This window comes from Macrobrachium rosenbergii, chromosome 24, assembly GCF_040412425.1.
Source record: "Macrobrachium rosenbergii isolate ZJJX-2024 chromosome 24, ASM4041242v1, whole genome shotgun sequence".
Taxonomy (NCBI): domain Eukaryota; kingdom Metazoa; phylum Arthropoda; class Malacostraca; order Decapoda; family Palaemonidae; genus Macrobrachium; species Macrobrachium rosenbergii.
In genome coordinates, this window is record NC_089764.1 from 34,002,431 (window position 1) to 34,013,964 (window position 11,534).

The following is an 11,534-nucleotide window of genomic DNA, read 5'->3' on the forward strand; positions in this document are numbered from 1 at the left end:
AGAACTGGGTGACAGAAAGATGCTGTCAAGGATTCAAGCATTTAAAGACTCAGAGGTTAACCTAGTGGCACTAAACATACAGTATCACAAGAAATGTATGAATGCTTATATGGCGAGACGATTCACAAAGCAAAAGACTTCTTCATCAGGCAGATTAATAAATGATGAATTTATGTCATCAAATGAACTCCAACAAACATTGATCAAACAAAAGAGTGTCCTAGTGCTTTAATCTATTCGAGATAGGTGCAGACGCTTCCTGACGAAAAGGGAATAATTGGTGCATATGTCTACACATGATTGCAGGTGAGAAAGAAGCTGGAAACTCATTTTGGAGATAAGCTCTCATTCTGGTCATCAGACAATCAATGTTCTCATCAAATATCACGGCTGCACCCGCCCTGAGGTCATAGAAATGACTGGGCAGACAATAGATAGAACAAATGAGGAAACTCTCCAGCAGGCAGCTCAGATTTTACATAAAGTATCCAAACTTTGTAAGCAGTCACATTTAGAGAACGGCAACACTACAGTCAACACAACTGAAGCAGCAGCATTTGAGATGGTACCCAAAGATATGATTTTGTGTGACCACTCTGTTAACAGGCGCCAAATACAAAGAGGACGAAGGCATCAAAAACATGTCACAAGAAACCAAATCCAAGTTATTGAACATGTGTCAACAAATGTTCTATGGAATTAGCAAAATACCAACTCCACTTGTCCTTGGCACTGCATCCTACATGTACAATGAAACTCGCAGCAAGAGTTTAATCAAATTAATGAACCATATGAACAATAGTGTGAGCTAAGATATATTTCAGAGGTTTCTCACAACTCTGTGAACAAGTGATGGCATCCGAGCATGAAGATGGGGTCTTTGTTCCACCTGCTGTACGAGGATGTAAGTTCATCCACTTTGCTATGGACAATGCAGATTGGCATGAATGTACCCCAGATGGATCAACCTTCCATTGTATGACCACCAATGTGTTGGGTATGACTTGATAACTGACACTGATGCCATCTCTTCTGAATATGATCAAATAACAAGAGCATCTTTAACAAGAAAAGTTGGCGAGATTTTTAGTGTCAACCAAAAATGTATGGTGACAATTCATAACTGGCAATCATAATCATAAAATAGTCAAGTTATTAAATAGGACTTTAATTTTTCAAAAGATCTGATGAACCTAGCCAAGGGTCAAACTGCATCTCCTGAGTGTGTACATGATCTGTGCAATATCAAGAGGCTTGGGAAAGATGCACTAAATGCCTGCCTGAATAACCATGGTGAGAAAGTAAAAGAAGATCAAATTACACAAGTTTGAAACCAAGCATGCCAGAGGTAAGAAACGAGAGCAGAAGTACCCGAGGATTAAAGAAGTATCGCTTCTTAAGAGAATTTTCCAGTTAAAATCTTCAGGGATTGATGTCAACTTAGAAGAAACAATTGGATTATATGAATGTTCTGTTATCCCTCCTCCGCTTTTTGAGGATAGCAACATGCAGAAGACAAAGCTGTGTGGCTCAATGCAATTCTTCATGAAACTCAAATCCAAGCACAAGATGAACTGTCAGAAGCTGATGAACCACATTGCTTGATTGTTGATGCTATGTACTTCTTACAGAGATATGCATTCATCGAAGGTGAAACATTTCAGCAGTACCAAGACAGGCTATTGAGAAAGCTGATGAAACTGCTGCCTCCACAGTGTAATAGCATACACTTCCCTGATGACATATATAACTATTTGTTATCCACTAAAGATTGTGAACGACAAAGATGACAAAATATTGGAAAACCACAAAAGGAGTATGAAATTGCAGGTGCAGGGCATGCACCTTCCTACAAGGAATTTATGTCATCAGAAAAAATAAAGCAAAACTACTGACTTACATATGTGAACAGTGGGAATAGTCTCCCATAACCCACAATTCACATATTCCTCTGTACATATCTGGAGGTTTCACTGATGAGCTAAAAAGCATTCGGGTCAGTTCCGATGTTTGTGTGGTAGTTCCACTTCTCAGCTCAACACAGGAAGAATGTGACGCACAAATAGCCCTACATGCTACATTCAGTGCTGTACACTTAGGAGTCAAAAGAGTAGTTGTGTATGGCACTGATACTGACATCATGAGATCCTTCTCAATTACTCAAACACACTATTGAGGGATGTTCAGCTGTGGATTCAAAAGGCAGATAATTGTTGGATACCTGTTCACGAAGTTGCTGCTGTACTAGGGACAGACGACTGTAAGCTTCAACCTTTCCTCTCCGCCTTCTCTGGTAAGGATGATTCCTGCAGTCTCTTCAGCATAGGAAAATCAAAGATGCTTCATGTTCGACATAGACTTAACACTCAAGTATTGGCTTAGTATGGAGAAAATGGAATAACTGAAATAACAGATGATATTCAAAATGCAGCTCGAAAGCTTTTAACGACTTGCTTACACCCAAGATGTACAAATTGAATCGTTGGCTGCACAGCAAGCTCACCTCTTCCTCAGTGGAGGATGTAACCAAGATATGAGGTCCTTGCCACAAACAGAGGATGCGTTTCAACTTCACCTAGAGCGCAGCTTGCTTCCGACAGTAGTGCAGAAAAGAAGTCATGTTCTAGTTCCCAATCTCCCTAATGTGCTGACGTATGGCAGGAAAGTAGAAGATGAACGACTTAAGCCCTTACCAATGCTTCTGCCATCGTATTCTGAGGCCACTGATAAGTTCAACAGCTGCAAATACATCAAGAGTCAGCATAAGAAGAATTGTTTCTGCCCAAAGCAAAAGTATCTTGCTGGGCAGCGTGTCGATGTGACGGGAAAACTGAAAAATGTTACTGTGTACAGACATTAACATTACGTGATATTCAAGAGGAAGATTCAGATGAAAATAATGCTGATTTATAAAAATGCATATTCTAATTTGTACGATTCTGAAAATACAGCAATATGTTTTAGCGATGATATAATGTTGCATAGGCCCATAGTATTAAAACATTAATTTTAATCAGTGATTTTGGCCATTATCATAATTTTACTTTAAATCAATGTTCCCAGGTGTCACAAGTGTATAATATTATCATACAAGATTAAATGTCTTAAATGAAAAAAATATATATATTCATTACCTGCTTAGTAATCTGGAATCAGACGATTTGCTTGGTATGAAAAAGTTCTTACTACCCAATAAATATTTCATTAATGCAGACAACGTAAACATAACATCACCTTAGCATCAAACATATAAACAGTTTCATCCATCTTTTACTTAAATGTGCATATGACAATAAATAAATAAATAAATAATCAATGTATGGGACTAGGAAAAAGTGCAACACGTAGCAATTTAAACATTTGCCAGGAGGCCATCCTTGATTCTGTGAAAGTGGGCTATCCAATCGTTATGAAATTAGTGCCATACAATTCCCTGGCCCTGAAAACTTAATATTTAGACACGAAAATCATGTTTCTATGTCAATTACAAGCACATATGTGAACATATGTTGCGTCTGGAGACTGATTGGGCACAGTGCCTACGTACCCGAATATATGGCCATGTTTCAGAGTGACCTATACTTATTTCAGAAGGTTGCACTCTTGAATCTTATTCTACTAGGATTGAACTTTCATAATCAACAGTGAAACTTTTTACAGCATAAAATTGCAATTTTGCCCTAAATCAGCTATGGGCCCCCCTGACTAATATGAATTCTGACTTATGATTAGCTTTGTCAGAACAGTCTCTTGGCAGTACAATAGGGAAACCATTATTAGTATCAAACCATTTCCTAAACTTACCTTTAACCCTAAGAATGCCGTTTTCATCCATAAAATTAATGCCGTTTTCATCCATAAAATTATTAAGATGAGTAATGAAGCTAGGAATGGCCTTAAGATTACAACGATTCATACTCAAAGTAAGTAAAGATATTTAGAAAGACCTTCTTTGCTCAGTTGAAATAACTCTTTTACTTGCTTCCGCAAGGAGATTAGGGTTACTATGAGATGAATGCTTTATAAACTATACCTGCCTTAGACTTCCAGTTTCTTATGCCTACTAGTATTCTGCGACAAACCAAAACCAACTTACGAAAGCTGGAATATTTCCAGTGATCAACAACATATCCAGGAGTTCCTCTTTGAGAATATAAAAGGTTGTTTTAGCAAGCTCTGTTACCAAAGGTGTACTAAAACTGGAGAGGCACTTGGAGTCTGCAACTGTCATGGAATATGAAATAATAAAGGATGTCCTATTCTCCACAACGAAAGTCATCTGACTTCATATCAGGACCAGCGAGAAAATTAGTTTTAGACAACTGCTTATGGGAGAGGCACCTGGTAAAACAGTCTGCGGATTGTTCTTTCCTGAACTGAAACAAAACCTTATTGGAAATTGTGGACAAAACTTATGAATATTCCCAATTCTATCCATTACAAAAGCTGAACATTTTTGCATTTTATCCAGTTTCTGGGATGAAGCATTAAGCCAGTGCAGTGCACACAGAGAATCAGTATAGAGAACCATTTCCGCAATATTAATAGGTTTCATGCATGAAGGTCCTAAGAGAGATCTCTGCAGTTCCCTAAGTGTTTCAACACTCAAAACGATGGCAATAAACTCTAACGAAGGAATTGACTTATTCTCCAACTGAGTGTTAACCATACAGTTCTTAGCTTGAACAAAACTCACCTTACCTGATCCCATGTGTTACAAAATATTCACTGTACCATATAAGTCGTGACTAGCATCAGTTTAAGCCACAATCTTATGTCTACCATCCCTTGGTCAGACATACCTACCTATCTTAATGGGAGGAGAAGCAATATCCTCTTTGCATATATTACACCATTCACGTTGAAGCTCTGATGGCAACAATGCATCCCAACCTAGGCTTTATGCCTGTGCATAAACAAACGGCTTCTGTTTAAAATGATTATGTTCACGCTATATACGTCAAACTGGGAAGCAACTGTACCCAAAACAGCATGGTTGTGGTTGCCTTGCCATCAAGACAAATTGCCCTTGATATATTTCATCTCTCATTCTGTCCCATGTTAAACCAAATAACTTGGTATCAAGGGTCTGAGTTTTCATGTCTTCATATATCTTACTTGGTGATTAGCTGTTGGACCTCGAACTTGTAAGACTCGGCAGTTTAAAATGTAATTGCACCATTATCCATGTAAATCAAGGCATACATTAACTGTTTTAACTCTGCCAAATCATTACCCTTTCTTCTTTAAACAATAAAATATATAAAGAAATCACTAACAAAAATGGGATACAACGCAACCCAAAACTCAGCCGAATACTGCAGTAAGCAATAACAGAAAAGTCACCAGCTTTGACATTTCTATACCAAGGAAACAGCAGCTTTGACTGACCAGATTCACTTACGAAAGCATATTGAATGCTTTTTTCAAGTCGTATGTAAGCAATTTCTGACCGAACCTTAAATGAAGAAAAGCACAGGAGAGGTTTTGGTTCAGTGAGGGATCTGGATGCATACACTGGTTGTGAGAGAGGCTTAGTTTCTTATTTTTCTCATTCTCTCTCCAACTGGCTAAGAAGACCACCCGACACTTAGTGGTCTCCCTTTCAGGCTTAAAATTCCCATGTGGGGAAGGAAAGCTTAATCTCGGTGCATGGCCTTATATTGTTCAAGATCATGAATAGGCTTTAATATACCAGGTGCTACCTGATCATTAATAGTTTGATCCATTAAATGTAAATAACACAATTTTTCGGCTTCCTAAAATTGGACTTCAAAATTACCTCTGCTAAATTTTCATTTTTTGAGAGTAAGTGCGACACCTCACCATTCCACAGTAAAGGAACTCTAATCCTACCATTAACCTCTCGGGATATATAAGCTTTCCCTTATTCAAAACAAAAATTGCAGCTACTTTTCAAAGTACCGTAATGAAGGTCGTGAACCTCTTCAAGAGTAGGGATGACAAAATCCACGACAAAAAATGAGTAGTGTGAACATTAACAGAAGACTCCATGCCGCTAAGTGAACAAGGAATGCTAGCACTAATCGGAATGGAAGGCTGTGACAAAAAAGGTATATTATCAATCAATTTATATACAGTTCCAGACATTTCCATCAGGTCCACTTTCCCCAGAAGGGTTTTTGGCAGGATGTGTGTTGGTAGCCCTGACTGGGGACTGAAGGTGTGCGGCCACTTTTGCCTACCAACTTAACAAGATAGAGGGACCGATTCCATACCAACTGAATAGCAGTGGATTATGCCTAGTGTAAGCAGGGCATTATTTATAGATACAAGCGCCTCAATTAATTTTATAAACTATGGGTTGTTCTGATATATGTTTTCGGATCGTTCTGTGAGGCCTGCTAAAGAGACGGTATGTGATGTTCAAGCAAATAGGTTATGAGTTCTGGGTTACGTAGACGTGTGTTTACCTCTTAGGCGTAGAACTTTTACAGAACCATTTTTGGTTATACGAGGGGCTGCTTTGGGGAATACATTGTTAAATCTGGGTCATCCAGCATGCTGGAGACACAAAATCTCGGTTCGTACAGGGGTATGTGGTACAACTGTTGGAGTACCTGGAGTTTTTGTACCTTATGAGGGGATGGATATAAGTAGAGTGGATGATGATAATGGATCGGGTGTCCATGAGAATTTGTATGTGGATTCTGAACATGTTTCTGTGGGCAGGAAGTGTTATAAGGGGTTTTATCGGATGATGTGGTTCTTGGTCCTGGTACTGTTTCTATGGTGAAAGTTTGAGCGAAAGGTGTGCATAAACCCAGACAGGTGTATGTGGATGAGTGTAGCGGAAAGCTGAAGGGGGTAGCGTGTACGGGTTCTATAAGCAACGTATCGAGTTCAGGGGATACTTGGGTGGAGTTGCCATGCTGTAATGATTTAGTTCTGGCTACTGGTTTTTGTGTTATGCCACCACGTCAGTACACCTCACGCGGTACTTGAGGTTCTTTGGCAGCGTGCCCTTTAGCCCCTAGCTGCAACTCCTTTCGTTTCTTTTACTGTACCGCCATTCATATTCCCTTCTTCCAAAGTACTTTCCACCCTCTCCTAACAGTTAATTCATAGTGCAACTATGAGGTTTACCTCCTGTTATAACTTTCCGTTTCAACGCTGAATGACCTTATAGGTCCCAGCACTTGGCCTTTGGGCCTAAATTCTGTATTCTATTCTGTTCATATCCTTCCTTCCAGCTTACTTTCCAACCTCTCCTAACAGCTGTTTCATAGTGCAACTGCTTTGAGGTTTTCATCCTGTTACATCTTTCTAGCCTTCTCACTGTCAATCTCCCTTTCAGCGCTGAACGACCTCATCGATCCCAGCGCTTAGCCTTTGTCCTAAGTTCTATCTTCCTTTAAACCTTCTGCAATTTCCTCGTTGGTTGTCGTAGTAGAGCAATTGCAATGTCCAGCTAAACTTCAGACTGCAAGCAGGTTATAAAGGGCATCTTCCTTCAAATTTTAAGGAAAAAGAAAGAAAATGAAATACGGGGTTAACTAATCGTCACCCGCCCTAGACCAGCCAACCGCAACAGTCTAGCTTGAGGGGAAGAGATTGCATCTGCAATTTGCAAAGTATCTGCAGTCAGCTCGCCACTCTTACAAATATCAACTATTAATGGATATATTCTCTTACCTGAGAGGTGTCTGCATTCAACATAAGGTCAATATTTATAACATGAAAGGAAGGTATTTCTAAATTAGCTTAACTGAGGCTTTTAGGGAAAATCAATGTCTAACTTAAGGGGAGCGCTGACTCCATAAGGCGCCATTATAAATTAAGTGCTTATAGCTTCCTTATGTATGAAGGGATTTGCTTCAAATTTTTACCACTTAATCTTCAACTAATAATGAAAATTTGCTACTTGGGAAATTTAGAAATTCGACTTCTAAGTTAATTTTTTTTGCATTTGGCAAAAAGATTTCCAAACTTTTCAAAAATAATATGCAAAAAAAATTTTCAATTTAAAATAAATTTCCCTTGTACGAAATCAAGATATATAGTTATACTACACTCTGTAAAAGTTTGGTTGAATTTGGTTCAGTCTTCTTGGAGTTATAAGCTTTTATTTTTGAAAAACTAAGTTTTGAGAAAACAGCAAAAAAAAAAAAAAAATTTATGATTATTTAGTAATAAACTATAACAGTTAGGAGGTTGATTTTTGCACAACAACCATTTTGTCATAAGAAATATGCCGTGAAATTTTCAATATAATCAAATGAATAGAAATGTGCTCTCCCTTGATTTATATGTTACCTAACAGTTGCATATACACACATATACATTGATATATATATATATATATATATATATATATATATATATATATATATATATATATATATATATATATATATATATATATATATATACACATATACATATATATATATTATATATATATACATATATACACATTATATATATGTATATGTATATATGTATGTATGTATGTGTATATATATATATATATATATATATATATATATATATATATATATATATATACATATACATATAATTATATATATTACATATATACACAGTATATATAAATAAATATATATATACACACATTTATATATATATATATATATATATATATATATATATATATATATATATATATATATATATATATATATATATATATATATATATATATATATATATATATATATATATATATATATATATATATGATAAAAAGGCCCATAAAACACTATTTGAACTTTGCAACCATATATTTTGAGTACTTTCTTCTGTGCCCATGTTCACTGGTAAAATATGGACACATGATGTGTTACAAGAGTATATATACACACCTAAGAATATGTAAGTGTGGCAGCAGGCACGTGCAGAGGGGGTTGCTAGGGTGCTCGAGCCCCTGCCCCTTTTCAACAAATGTATTGAAAAGTGCCCTTTTTGTGTCAATAATAATTATAATAATAATAATCCCGGATCTGGACTGGAAATACCAGCCTATCAGAAGGCTGTGTTGAGTAAAAAAAAAAAAAAAAAAAAAATAATAATAATAATAATAATAAAAAACAAGAGCTTAAAGAGAGTCATAGACCATGAGAATGGCCAGTGTGGGCCAGTGGCTATCTGATCTTTTGTTGCTAGCAATTGAAAAGGATATCAAAATCAACAACAGTGAAGTTATCAACATATTCAAAGAAATGGCACACAGGAGGGTTCTCTTATAAATATAAAATGATAAGTCTGGTTAGCAACCTACTGTATTAATCATACTGATTGATCATTTTCTTTTTGTTATTTATTTGTAAATAATATATAATTTTTCTTTAAATATATTCCCAAGCTCTATTGCTGCAGGTAGTCAGTGCGGTATATTGCATGTTCATCTAAGGCATTAGCCTACTTGTACCTATGATAATCAGTCATGTTTATTGTTTTCTTGAATTATTAATGCCTAGTTTAAATAAAGTTGAGAGAATATTGAGAAGTTGTATGTATATTTTGCCTCATTCATTATTATATTTTGCCCTTTTTTCACTTGAGCACCTGCCCTGTAAAAGTTCTCTGCACGTCCCTGTGTGGCAGTATATATACTCTTGTAACACATCATCTCCCCATATTTTACCAGTGAACAGGGGCACAGAAGGAACTGCTTGATATATATGGCTGCAAAATTCAAATAGTGTTTTACGGGCCTTTTATATATTCACATTATGCTGTTGTATTACAGTAAAAGATATATATATGCTATCAATATGACGTTTTCTCCATAACCTATAAAAATAGTATCTGCTACCTATCAAAAATAGTAGGCTATATGCTATCACTGAGAAATTTTTTTGTAATAAATTTTATAGAAACAAACGCCCTAATGAGGTTAGGCCAGGACACGGTAGTCTAGGAAAGGTGTGTTCTCATCGTTGTACACTCACCCTAAAGTTTTCCTCAAAAGTATAAAAATATATGCTATATATATAAATTTTCTACATGACCTATATACGCTACCACTATAAATGTTTTCCGTTCAGATATTGGAGAGACAAACAAACAAACAAACAACTGAGAGGATAAAGTAAACAAACACTGAACAACTAACCCCACACAAGTCACGAGTCTGACGACGACTCCCTGCAGTAAAATCAAGCTTTGTGGTCTTTTATAATTATATATTATCGAAAATATTGTAATCACTAATTAGAATGCCACTGATTTGAATGACACTAATACAGGAAAACAAATCCCTTACTTAGATATGGTCCCAGCAGGCGTCCAGACAATTCCCTTTGCTTGGTCCCTCTCTTGGAACAAACTTTCGAGACTCAATCGTTCAAATTTCTCCCTCAGAAGGATGGTGCTTTTCTTGCTTGTGGCGATGGAATTGCGTGAAAGCACTGCACAGTAATAAAAAAAAAAAAAAAACCGAAAAGGAAATGCGTCACAGAACAATGGGATATCACTCGAAACAGAAAGAGTTACTACACAGAAATGAGGTGGTGTATTGTTTGGAACTGTTACCTACTTATATAATTTCATATTTCCGAAAATACGCAGTAAAAATATGTCAGGAAGCATAAAATATTATTTTTACTCTAGCTGGCATGGTACATCTGTGATAACGAGTTCAGAATATTGAGATACATAGAGATATATTTACTTTTTTTTATATATTTTTCTAGAGAACGAAAGCTCTTATCGTAGAAAATGGGTAGTTTTAGTAGGATACTGAAGTATATTTCTCGCTTTCCACTATCCAGAATTGGCAAGTCATACAGACATTGTACGACAATTTGTAGCTCAGTGTCATTCACAAGGCGATATCGAGCTACATAGATACATATTTACTCTGATATTATAGTTCTTGAGAGAGAGAGAGAGAGTTTTATAGTAGATAATGTGTATTTTAGTAGGAAAGTATATTTCTCACTTCCACCTAAAAAGTCACACAGAAAGTTTGCGACAATTTTTCGTTCAGTGCCGCACAAATGCCGGTAAATGCGGTGAACAAAAATGTAAAAAAAAAACCTTTAATTTTTTTTAGCAATAATATTTCAGGACATGTTTATTTAGACATATACCAGTCCAAAACTGTAAAAAACTAAAAATCGATAATTTCTCGAAATTCGGCGATCGGCGCGCCCTTTATTGGTTATAACTGCATAAAATCAGTAGAGAAACACAAGGCAGCTCTAAGCAATGGCTCCTTGTTTACGTCAACTGAAAAAACAAGGGTGCCACAAACATCCAGATTATACTCTGAAGGAATCTCTTAAAAGATGATCATTAACATATACTGGCACTGAGGATTATGTTACATAAACAGATAAAGTGCCACAATTATATAGCTTATATCCTGAGGAAATCTCAAAGTTGATTGATGAAAGGGGAGGCACCGTGGGACAGTAGGGTGACACAGCAGTACATACACCTGTTCTTAATTCCTGGGACAAGGAGTCTTGAATGCGGAGCCAGTTGGAATCTTCGTCAATAGGGACATCAACGTCTGGAACTAATGTGACACTAGTTGGGTAGAC